The 12,530-nt window shown below is 41.2% G+C and overlaps 1 long non-coding RNA gene across 1 annotated transcript; it reads right to left on the bottom strand.

Annotated features, from left to right (window-relative positions):
* Window positions 1-565: 565 nt before the first annotated feature.
* LOC116674484 (uncharacterized) lies at window positions 566-3,001 on the bottom strand. The gene is made up of 3 exons (XR_004328112.1): window positions 2,979-3,001; window positions 2,172-2,244; window positions 566-685 (listed from the first exon to the last, which is right to left on the bottom strand). It is a non-coding gene; the product is annotated as an uncharacterized LOC116674484 (long non-coding RNA).
* Between the last annotated feature and the right edge of the window lie 9,529 nt (window positions 3,002-12,530).

The following is a 12,530-nucleotide window of genomic DNA, read 5'->3' as shown; positions in this document are numbered from 1 at the left end:
GGACAGGATGCACAAATCCCCAGTCCTACAATACTGTTCTGACCAACATCAGAAAAAAATATTAATAGCTAGCCGTATATCTGAATGTCTGTTCATATGATGTGATAAATTACAAACAAGGTGAAGTTGACATACAGTATATCCAAATTATAATGTAGAAAGTAAGGGAACTCTCCAGGTTTTTGTTTTATGTTAAAGGCAACGGTTGGTCATTACCGGACAACAAAAACCCAGACAAACTGTGCAAAATAGACAAACTGGGCTCATGTACATCTATCATATTGAAACCAAAAATATGTGCGCCCTGGCGGTGCTTTTTGATATTGATATATATATACGTTGAGATATATATTGTGCAGTGTATCTTAAAACAGTTGGGTTTAAAACTCAGGTTGTATATCATGTCATGTTTGCATATAGATTAAGGAAGAGGTCCTAATCAATAGAGCATGTACAAAAACCTGCGGTAACCATATATAAGGGTGTGAAGTGTGGAACCATGACGAAAATAGAAATACAGACTACATCAACATGTAGCGGTGACAATTGGGACTAGTTACTTTGAGTGTCTGGAGTAGTTAAACAGCCACTTGATGAAGCAGGCATAGTCTGTACTTGCCATCTGAGACGTCAGCATACCCACAGCCTGGGCTCCATGGCTTCGAAACTCACTCTTCTCCACCATCTAAACATCCTCAGCAGGAAACACTATAAGCTATACGGATGCATCAGCATAGTGGAAAACAGGAAACCATCTGTACTGTCATGTACGAAATTATTGGCCCCCTGGAATTTTCAAGAAATGCACCATTTCTTCCAGAAAAGTGTTGTAATGACAAATGTTTTGGTACACACATGTACCTTTAAGTGCATTGGCACAACACAAAAAAAGCAGAAGAAAAAGGGCATCAAATTTGACATCATTTGACGCAAAACTCATAAAATGGACTGGACAAAATCATTGGCACCCTATTAAAAATGTGGGTAAATAATTTCATTTCAAGCACGGGGAGTTCATTTAAACTCACCTGTGGCAAGTAACAGGTGCTGGAAATATTGAAATCGAAACTGAAGCCAATTAGAGTGTATAAAAGTGGCTCAACCTGGTGTTGTGTGCCGTGTGTGCACACCAAGCATGGAGAAGAGAAAGAAGAGCCAAGAATTGTCGACCAAATATCAACAATCTCAAGGTTACAAGTCAATCTCCGAGATCTTAAAGTTGCCTTTGTCCACTGTGCGCAATATAATCAGACGTTTACAACCCATGGAACTGTGACAAATCTCCCTGGACAAGGACAGAAGAGAAAAATTGATGAAAGAATGCAAAGCAGGATAGTTGAATGGTGGATAAACACCTCAGTCAACTTCCACGCAAATCAGGCTGTCTGCAGACTCAGGGTGCATCAGGTCAGCTCGAACCATAATCATCATTGAATGAGAAGAAGCCGCTATAGTAGGAGACCGAGGAGAAACCCCACTCTGACACAGAGGCATAAAAAGCCAGACTGCAGTTTGCAAAAATACCTGAGTAAGCCTCCAATCCTTCTGGGAGAACGTTTTGTGGACAGATGAACTAAGGTAGAGCTTTTTGGCAAAGCAGGAATTCTACGGGTTAAAGAAAAACAGGAGAAAAGAAAAGAAAAAGAGGCCTACAAAGAAAAGAACACAGTACCTACAGTCAAACATGGTGGAGGGTTCAAGGATGTTTGGGGTTGTTTTGCGGCTTCTGGCACTGGGTGCATTGACTGTGTGCAAGGAATCACAAAATCTGGAGATTATCAAAAGATTTTGGCCCATAATGCAGGGCCTAGTGTCAGAAAGCTGGGGTCTGCGTCAGAGGTCATGGGTGTTTCAGCAGGACAATGACCCAAAAATACCTCAAAAAGCACCCAACAATGGTTGGAACAAAGCGTGGAGAATTCTGAAGTGGCCATCATTAGTCCGGATCTAAATCCCATAGAACATCTATGGAGAGATCTCAGAAGGTGGTGCCAATGATTCGTCCATGACTGTACATAGCACACATCAAACTGTGACCTGCAAAGACTTCTGTAAATAGCCATGGATGGGACTGCTATCGTAGCTTTAAGAGATAAGCAGTGACACAGACTCTCGGAACTTTACACAAACAGGAAGTGGCATCACTGCTGAGTGTTTGCAGGAGGATTTACCTGGAAGCAGATATGCTGCAGGAGGATATGCAGGAAAGGCAGCGCCAGGTCTTTCAGCTCATCTACAAGATGACTGTAATCACAAACACATAAATCACGTCCAAAGTCTTATATTGCTTGTAACATTGTCTACAGTTAAATGGCTAGAAACATATCCAAATAAATAACAAACATGAGATCCTGATGTGAAGGGATCCTTCCATCAACAGAAAAAAGGAATTATTAGGAGATGGAGTTGCTTAATGTCACCATTTGTACGTTATTCTTCTGACAATTGCATTGTAAGACACAATTGTGGGTACCATAAAGAAATGATGTTGAAAAAATACAACAATTCTACATTTCTAGAGATTCGTACCATCTAAAGACTTGTATGTGGTAGCTATATTGATAAAAACAACTGATGGTAATCAGCATTCTACAGCCATGCAACAAACTTCCTGTGATGAACAAGTGCATATACATTATTGTAAGAAACAAAACTCAATTTGCTCATTGACATTGGTTCAAATTAATATTGTAAGCCAGTTCTCATCTAGTGCCACATTGTTTTGCCTTTTCCTTGAAGTCCTGTGACTTTAGTTGCTACAGGGGGTTGTAACCCCTTTGTAAATTATAGACTGTGGTTTAGACCTTCTCTATCTGTAAAGTGGCTTGAATACTGTACCTCGTTATGATTTGATACTATAAAACCAAATTCAATTCAATTCAATTTTCATCTTCACTTGGTTCCAATTTCAGCAACATTGCTATGCACCACAGTAAAATATTCACAGCTAAGTCTAGTTGATCAAAACAGATGTTCACCAAACAAAATGGATGGCCTGGTCCATTTTGGTGGAAAGGATGGCTTGGCTGGGTACGAGGAGGGAGGGCTTCCCCTGTTTGGCTTTATTCATCATCAGGATCACGTAGAGAAGCTGGTAGAAAACCCTTCGCAGAGACTGGACAACAGAAACACCGGATTAGAAATACCCCTGTTTTGGCAGGCATTAACACTAATAATATCTTTCTTCTGAACCTGTCTTATGAGATCCTTTGAAACTTTTATCAAAGGAAAGCAGCTTGCTAAAGATCTGCATACTTACATACATCATACATCATACTTCAGACTGAGCTTCTGAAGTGAGACATGAGAGGAGAGGTCAGACGTGAGAGGATGGGAAGGATGTTGGATGACACAAGAGAAAGAAGAAATAATGAATGATTTCTTTGTGGAAATTGGGCTTTGCGCAGTAAATACTCATAAGATACAGGACATATAAAACAAAAATCTTGTTACATCCTAGACCATTTCAAGTGGAGGGGCCAGTCTGGGGCCACATGCGACTTTAGGGCTACCAAATAAATTAAATAAAAGTGTAACATACTACCAACCCTCCATAGGTTGGTTCTACAAAAGACTAACAATACACATTTAATAATATATTCATTCAATGTTGACCGACATTTTATTCATCACTGCACATGAATAATACTCTTTGGTGATAAAGATGGGGTTAGAAATGTATGTATGTATACACATGAAAATAATATAATATATATATATATATATATATATATCCACAATTAGGAGGCTAAGAATTGAGGCTTGTATAGCAATGGAGACAACCTTTAAAATGCTTATATTTTGCACATTTTCAGGTTCATAATTGTATTTAGAGGTTATATCAGAATATGTTGACATGGTTTAATTTTCAAAAAACATCATATTTGTTGTACTACTGACAGTACCTAGGTAAGGACTACTAGCCAGTCAGGAGCAGAGTATGAGGGCCCTGACAGTACCTAGGTAAGGACTACTAGCCAGTCAGGAGCAGAGTATGAGGGCCCTGACAGTACCTAGGTAAGGACTACTAGCCAGTCAGGAGCAGAGTATGAGGCCCTGACAGTACCTAGGTAAGGACTACTAGCCAGTCAGGAGCAGAGTATGAGGGCCCTGACAGTACCTAGGTAAGGACTACTAGCCAGTCAGAAGCAGAGTATGAAGGCGTGCCATGCTAGCAGGCAGGCGAGCATTACAACCTTTGTCTCTGAAGTAAAGGCTGGACTACAGTAGAGCTGTTTGGATGGTGAGTCCCCTTGGGGGGGGGGGACTTTTGGCTTTTTCACTCTGTAAACCTATAACATGCACAAAAAAGATATATAACACAATAAAGGAAAGGGAAAAAGCCAAAAAGCATAATATGAACACTTTAAAATTAAAGGAGCAGTTACCCCCCTTCCTCCCCTCCTATGGTTTACCTGCAGCTCGTCCTCCATGTTGTTCCTTTCTATCAGGATGCGGTTCTTGTCCCGGCTCAGCTCATCCACCTGCGAGCGTAGTTCTATCAGCTCCTGCTGGTAGAGGTGAGCCACGCGGGACGGCTCGCCCTGCTTCTGCCGCAGCGCCACCAGCTCCACCTCCAGCACCTTGTTCTGCTGCTCCAGGTGGCGCACTTTATCAATGAAGACGGCAAAGCGGTCGTTCAGGCCCTACGCAACGGGACAGACACGTATTAATCATCACCCATCCTCCATAGAGGTGGAATGAGACAGGCAGGAAACCACTGGATTCACTTCACCTTTAACCCTTGTGTTGTTTACCCGTCAAAATCAACACTTTTGTTGATGCTTTTAATCGTTTTTAAGTTTTTCTTACGTTTTTGTCCCTTTTTTCCACACTTTTGACGTCTTTTTTCAGTATTTGTCTTTTTTTTGATGTTTTCACCTAATACTAACTTATTAACTTTAGTTTTACAGTTTTTTTTAGAATTTATGGTCAATAAAACTCATTTATAGGAATTTATACCTAATGATTGAGTTAGAAAGCAGAAAATAAGAATTATTGAGACTAAAATTAAAGGAATGGATGTTTATGGATAATCACAGACTGGAATATGTCAACTTTTACTCAATACTATTACAAAACCACTTCAATTTGTTTTTCAAATGCTATAAAACTGAATAAAACACCTCAAAATTAATGAAAGTAGAGATTTGTACTTGCCAAAGACCGTTGTGGAATCAATCATGTTATTTTGGGGAATTAAAAAAATAACTGTACAACTAAAGTAAAGGAGTTAGTGTTACGTAGTGTTGAAACCGTTAAAAAAAGTGACATTCAAAAAAGTGTTGAAAAAAGGGGCAAAAACGTGATAAAAAAGTTTTAAAAAATTGATAAAAAGCATCAACAAATGTGCTGATTTTCAATTTTTTTACAGGAAGAACACACAAGGGTTAAACTGGCACACAGAGAACAAAACCTCTTCTCAACACATTTTCTGCAATCCAAAATGCAAAATCCATTTTTTAATGCACTGACCACGGTTCTCTGCATAAGACAAAAAACAATCTGACATAAAGTCCCATGTTTGCCATTTCAAAACGCTGCCATTCAAAATGACACTACATGAGCTGATTGGCCAGTGTACTTTATGTGCCACCTGGCCAAACACCTCAATGGTTAACTGTTACCTCTTAAATTCGGAAGGAAGCACTATGAAAAGAGTTCAAAATAATAAATGTTTTAATAGCATGTGTGTGTATCTGCAAATATATCTGTGCATGTGAACAAGCTGAAGAATTTTCTAGAATTGTTTTTACAAACTATTTTAGTATTATAGCAAAGCATACTGAAGATGAGAGTGTGTAGTTGGTTGGTAAACTCTGGTAATGTTAATGAAGTGTGTGCTATTTGGTATATTTGATTTTAATAATAATATATGTAGTTTGGGTTGCAGTGCTTCATTTTGCAGGATATATGAGGTATTTTGCAGTTTGTGTGTGTGGTTTTGTGAATTATTGAAGTATTTTGATAAAACGAGCCTATGTTTGCAAATTATGTTTTAGCAAATTGCAAAAAAAAACTGCAATATAGTACTAAAACGTGTCTGGAGGATATGATCTTTGAGTGGTAGAAGGGCCAGGCCACCTTTTGCAAGATTTGTAAAACAATTGTTGCTTACATCATAGTAAAAACAATTACAATGACATTAGTTAAGGGCTTCATAAAAGTCTGAATGAGTTATTTTCATCTAAACTGATTTAGTCCAAGGACACCTGAACGAGTGTGAAGTGAATCAGTCAGAAATTGTGCACCGGATTATCTGGGAGGAGTGTTATAAAAGTTAATTTTTTTAGGAAATTAGTTTCAGCCCGTCACACATACCTGCAGCTGCTCCTTCTCGTTAGTTCTAATAACTTTGAATTAATTGTTGACCACGGAGGTCTGGGTCAAGTCAAGGGAGTCACTGGGTACCGGAGAGTAAGAGGTGGAGCGGCCGATCCGTCTGTACAGGCTCAGGGAGGACCCGCTGTTGCGGGAGCCAGCCATGGCCCGGAGCCCCGGGGAGCCCGGTGAGAGGCGCTGCCCATGCGGGAGGAGGCCACGGGGAACTTGGGAGAATCCCCGAAAATCTTCCGGTAGGACGACGAGGTGTAACGGTCTCCGTGACTCATCTTTGCTGAAGTCAGAAATAAAACTAAGGAGCTTAAAGAGCTTTGCAGGAGTTTATAGACTGACGGCTGCAGGTGGAGCGAACCATGCGTAACGTTATGCACGACGGTACACGACTGTGTCACATTTGTGCAGTTGAGAAAAATGTTGAATGGTATGGTAAGTCAAAGTGATGAAAGCAAACACTCAAGTAGGCCAAAATATTTGTAAAAACCCATGTAGGCCTAGTTATTTGTGTTAAAGATGCCATACATTCCTAGAGATCATATGCGTGCGTAAAGCGATGGAACCGTCCACCGAGGACATCCCCACTAAACATGGAACTCCCAATTAGTACTGCACTGTGATGCTGTGAGTCTGTTAGACATGGAGACATGATCATAATATGTCTGTGTTGCTTTAGTTGATTGTTTGTTGAATAAGACAGCTGAAATGACAATTATGAATGGGAACCTGAGTCAAAATCCCAGTGACGACATGTCTTTTTACCAACATAACTTTGTTTTTAATATTTAATTTATTTAGTTTTTAACAGATGCCACTGTCAAGCAAAGATAAGTCTGCGCGCCACAGGGAGCGTGTCAATTCACACCCTGCAGCAAGAGCAGCGTACCTTGCCAGGAGAAGAGAAAGGTTTGTTCTCAAATGTGGAAAAACAATGAATTGATATGAAACATTAAATTGATAAAATTAAAAGTAATACTATTTATTTTCTGTGTAGGTAATACATTTTTCTTTACATTACATTAAAACAAAAGTGGATAGTAGGCCTATGCCATAGATTTATAAATGATACTGTTTGTTTCAGCTATCAGAGAAGAAAGCAACAGGGAAAGATGCATTATGTTAAATCAAGTGAACTGCAAGACAGAGAGAGAAAGAAGCAGAGAGAGAAATGGAGGGCTGCAACCAGGGCTTACCAGGACAGAAAAAATATGGCAAACCCAGTATTAGACCTCACACCGCCATCTATGGAGGAGACACTTCCACCAGTTCTCCTTAACATAGTTGTAGTTCCAGAGCCAGCAGAAAACGTAGTTCCAGAGCAAAACGTAATTCCATTGGACCCAATAGTGAATGATGACTTTAATCCACCAGTGGTGTCCACGCCAGTGAAAGATGAGAAAAGGAAAACTTCAAATCAGAAACGCTGCACAAGACTGCAGAGGGAGAAGAGCGCGCTTAAAAAACAAGTGTTGTATCTGAGGAAAAAGCTAATAGAAATGAGAAAACAAAGGAGTGAGAGGATGTTTATAGCAAGGCAAAAGCAAGGTCCAAGTGGAAAGGTCAAGCAAAAGGGACAAGAGAAATTGTTTACAGAGAGAAGGCAAGCTGTTATACAGTTTTTGACCAGAGATGAAAACTGTTTTCTTTTACCAGGGAAAAAGGATACTATCACAAAAAATAAACTGAAAGCACAAAGAAGAGTTTTAACAAAGCCTCTTACTGAGCTTCATACACAGTATCAGACAGAGGTAGAACAGCATCTATCCATGTCTTATAGACAGTTCACTCGAAACCGGCCCTTTTACATCACAGAGCCAAAGACCAGGGACAGGGATACATGTGCGTGTTCAGAGCATGAGAACATTTGGCTGTTGGTGAACAAACTGGCAAAGAGAGGGCTGCTGAAGACCACTAGTATCTCAGAGTTAGTGGGAATAATTGTGACACTAAAATAAAGCATGCATGGATCGAGTTTGTCCCAAGTGCTGCTTTGAAGAGATTGACATGCCTAACACAGAAAACGGCGATACTGTCTCTTGGGAACAATGGGAGAGAGTTACAACTACAAATGGAGAGAAAACATTTGCCAATGTAGCAAAGCAGACACACACAGGGACACTAGACGAATTAAAGGAGCTGTTCCGACAGAAACTAGAGGCTTTAGCCATTCATCAGTTTAACTGGCTCCAACAGGCCGAACAGTTCCGATACATCAAGCAAAATCTCAATGAATTTGAGGCAGTCCTCCATACTGACTTTTCGGAAATTATGCGTGCAAATTGAGCACCGAAATTCAGGCGTATCATTTTGGTGGAAGCAGGAAACAAGCCACAATACATACTGGTGTGCTGTACACCGTTGATGGCAACCAGTCGTATGCAACGCTCTCCGACAACCTCACACATGATGAGCGGGCCGTCTGGGCACATCTGGAGCCCATACTAAAAGAGCTACGGGAAACCCACCCAAACGTTACGGCACTGCATGTGATAAGTGATGGACCGGTCACGCAGTACAGAAATAAAGCAAATTTCTACTTCTCAGTACAGTGCCATTCCTCTGTGGCTTCAAATACGTGACGTGGAATTACTCCGAAAGATCCCACGGAAAAGGCGCGCCAGACGGCATTGGTGGTGCTGTGAAGAGGGAGGCTGACCGCCATGTCCTCCATGGAGGCGAACTTCAGACTCCTGAGGATGTGTTCAAGATTCTGGTTGAGAAGTCTGGCTCTAGCGTGAAACACTACTGGATAAGCACAGACAATATAAAGAAATATGATGAATTAATTCCGGACAAACTGATGACTGTGAAGGGCACCCTCAAGATCCATCAATTTCTTTCCTCACAACCTGCTCAAATAACCCACTGCGAGGTTTCATGCTTCTGCACCCATTCAGAGATGAAAACATGCCTCTGCTATCAGCCTAGTAAGGTCGACCTGCAAGACACCACATGCCTTACATCAAAGCCAGAGCAGGAGAGTCTTCAAGACTTAGATGGCAAATTTGTAATTGTGACCTATGATGAACTGCCATATGTAGGCCAAGTCCTAGAAGTTGTGGGAGAAGAGGTCAAAGTTAATGCCATGCATCAGTCAGGGGATAAAAATGTATTCATGTGGCCACAGACCGTTGATGCCATCTTTTACTTTAGGCATGATATCCAGGCAATAATATCAGAGCCTGAGCCAGCAACCTCTCGCTTCTCCAAGTTGAGAAAGGAAGATTGGGAAAAGTTCCAAAGCAGCTGGGGGTTAAACAGGAACATGATCAATAACAGTTTTATGTTTTCTAGTGTTCTGCTTATATCCTTGCTCCTTGAACCTTTTGGGTCCTAAGTTCACAAGTGAAGTTCATAAGATGGTTGTGATTTTTAAAATGGCATATTAGAAAAATGAATATGACAATGTTGTGATATGATATGAAATGAAATGAAATGAAATAGGAAGGCGACTGAAATTCCAAAGCAGCTGGGGTTAAGCAGGAACATGATTAATAGAATCAATAGGACCAGTTTAACGTTTTCTACTGTTGTGTTGATATTCTTGTTTCTTGAACCCTTTGGGTCATAAGTTCACGAGTGAAGTTCAGAAGGTGGCTGTGATTTTAAAAAATGGCATAATATTAGATAATATGACAATTTGTGAAATTAAATGAAATGGGGGGGGGGGGATGTTGCCCCCACTGAATATGTTCCATTGTAGCAGTTTGTGATTTATGACAATGTAAAGTACAGTTGAAATTAAATGGAAATGAAGCATTGTTGTGAAAAAGGCCTAAACGTTATGGTCATTGAAATGATATAAAAAAATGAAAATGTAATCAAAATGTTTTGAATGAAGGAAACTGGAATAAAACATGATTTCACTAAATATTTAGCATGCAATTTATTGGAATTGCAAAATAAAAGGTATTTTAATGCCAACCTAATATGAGGACTTCCTGTCATTTGATGCGACCATGCATCATGTGGTGCGACCAGTAATAGCTGTAATTTTCAGTAAATAGAAATGTAGTATATGAATTCATTGACTGAAATTGACTGAAACATTGTATACTTGGATAAAATGTATTCTTTGGATATTTTTATTCGTTTCATACATATTACAGGAAAAAGTAGTACGCTAATGTCATACAAGAAGGTGACTGTTGTATTGGAAAACAACAGAAAATATAAATAATAATAAAAATCTAAATTAATGCCAACATTTTGATTTTATACACTTCATATTACTCAGAACTTGAGTGAATATTCCCATCATGATTCTAAGAATTTATTTAATTTAAGGTTTTTCACAGTCGCACCACATTACATTTTTTATGGTCATGGCCAATTCATGTGCGTGAAAAAATACTAAGATCACTTAATAAACATGTTAAACATAGATTCATGCATAACTGACACTGTGTATGTTCGAAAAAATACAATAGAAACTATTGTTTATTATATTTTAAAATTTGCCTCTTGAAAATCCTTATACGTCATTGACCCAGGTACGGTTGGAGCTGAAGGACGGCGAGGCGACACTCACCCAATGTGAATCTGAGGGAAGAGTTCACCTAATCATCCGGAGGACCTGCTGGCCGATCTCCTCAATCAGCTCCAACTCCAGAGAGAGGGCAGCGGTTGGGGCCATGAGAAAGAGCTGATGCAGAAGGAGATAGGTGAGTTAAAAGTTCTTTTGGCTGAACGTGTCCCCTCCCCACCCAGGGAAACAGAGCATCTGAGATCCCAACTGGTCAAAACCAGCAACAGGCTGCGAAAAGCCCAAAAAGATCTGGACCTGCAGTACTTCATTGCTGAAGACCTGAAGGTTGAATTGGAGCAGGTGAAGGGAGAGAAGGAGGCCCTGAAAAAGGAAGTTGAGAGTCAAAAGATGGAGCTTTGTAAGGAGAGACAGAAGCTCACGGTAAGTAAAACCAACGTGGAGTTAGAGTTGGGGAGCTTTCTGGAGATGGAGCGGGCTCAAGTTCAGGAGCTGAAGGATAAGTTGAGAAAGATGGAGGAAGCTCTCCAAGAACAGGGAAGGAGGCCAAGAAGATACGTGAAAGATCCCAGTCTTCCCGTACAGCCCGGCTGGATGAGGCTCTGGCTGAGCGTGTCCCCTCCCCACCCAGGGAAACGGAGCATCTGACATCCCAGCTGGAAAAAGCCCAAAAAGACCTGGACCTGCAGACCTTCACTACTGAAGCCCTGAAAGTCGATTTAAAGCACATGAAAGGAGAGATGCAGGCCCTTCTAAATATTGTGGCGAGGCAGAAGTTGAAGCGTCGAAAAGAGAGGCAGATCCTCACGGTAAGTAAGACTGCCAACGTGATGTTGGAGAGCCATCTGGAGATGGAGAGGGATCGAGCTCAGGAGCTGATGGATAAATTGAGTAAGGTGGAGGAAGATCTCCTAAAACAGGACGAGGAGGCCAAGGAGATTATGGAAAGATCCCAGGCTTCCCATAGAGCCCAGCTGGAGAGACAGGACACAAACAACAAGACCCTCATGGCTGCTCTTGAGGAAAAGTATGAACATCAGCTGGAGAGTGAGCGTGTCCTATGGCAGCAGGAGAAAACCACCCTGCTAGAGGAGAGCGACAAATCAAGAGCCTCCTATGTGGATCAGAATGAGGAGCAGAGCTTTGTGAGTGACTGCCTCCTCGCAGCTCTGAAGAACACTGAGCAGCAGCTGGAGAGTGATCTCAACCAGTGGAAGGAGGACAAGACATCCCTCCTTCAGGCCACAGAAAGCCTGAAGCTGACTCAGCTGGAAAAAGAGCAGGAGTGGGAGAGGACTGAGAGCACCTTGAGGTCCCAGCTGGTAGATCTTCAGAGCCAGATAATGGAAAAGCCAAAGAAGAAGAAGTGGTACAAAAAGCTTCTACCTGGCTGAGGAAGAGATGTATTTGTACTGGTATAGTATCTGTCTGTCTGTCTGTGTGTCTGTTTGTCTGTCGGTCTGTCTTTGTGTCTGTCGGTCTGTCTGTTGGTCTGTCTGTCTGTTGGTCTGTCTGTGTGTCTGTTGATCTGTGTGTGTGTATGTGTGTGGGTCTGTCTGTGTCTGTGCGTGCGTGCGTGCATGTGTGTGTCTGTCTGTCTGTCTGTGTGTGTGTGTGTGTGTCTGTGTGTGTCTCTGTCTGTCTGCGTGTGTGGGTATGTGTGTGTCTTTGTCTGTCTGTCTGTCTCTGTGTGTGTGGGTATCTGTCT

This window comes from Etheostoma spectabile, unplaced genomic scaffold (assembly GCF_008692095.1).
Source record: "Etheostoma spectabile isolate EspeVRDwgs_2016 unplaced genomic scaffold, UIUC_Espe_1.0 scaffold00000351, whole genome shotgun sequence".
NCBI classification, from domain to species: Eukaryota; Metazoa; Chordata; class Actinopteri; order Perciformes; family Percidae; genus Etheostoma; species Etheostoma spectabile.
This window is presented reverse-complemented; position numbering and strand designations above follow the sequence as displayed.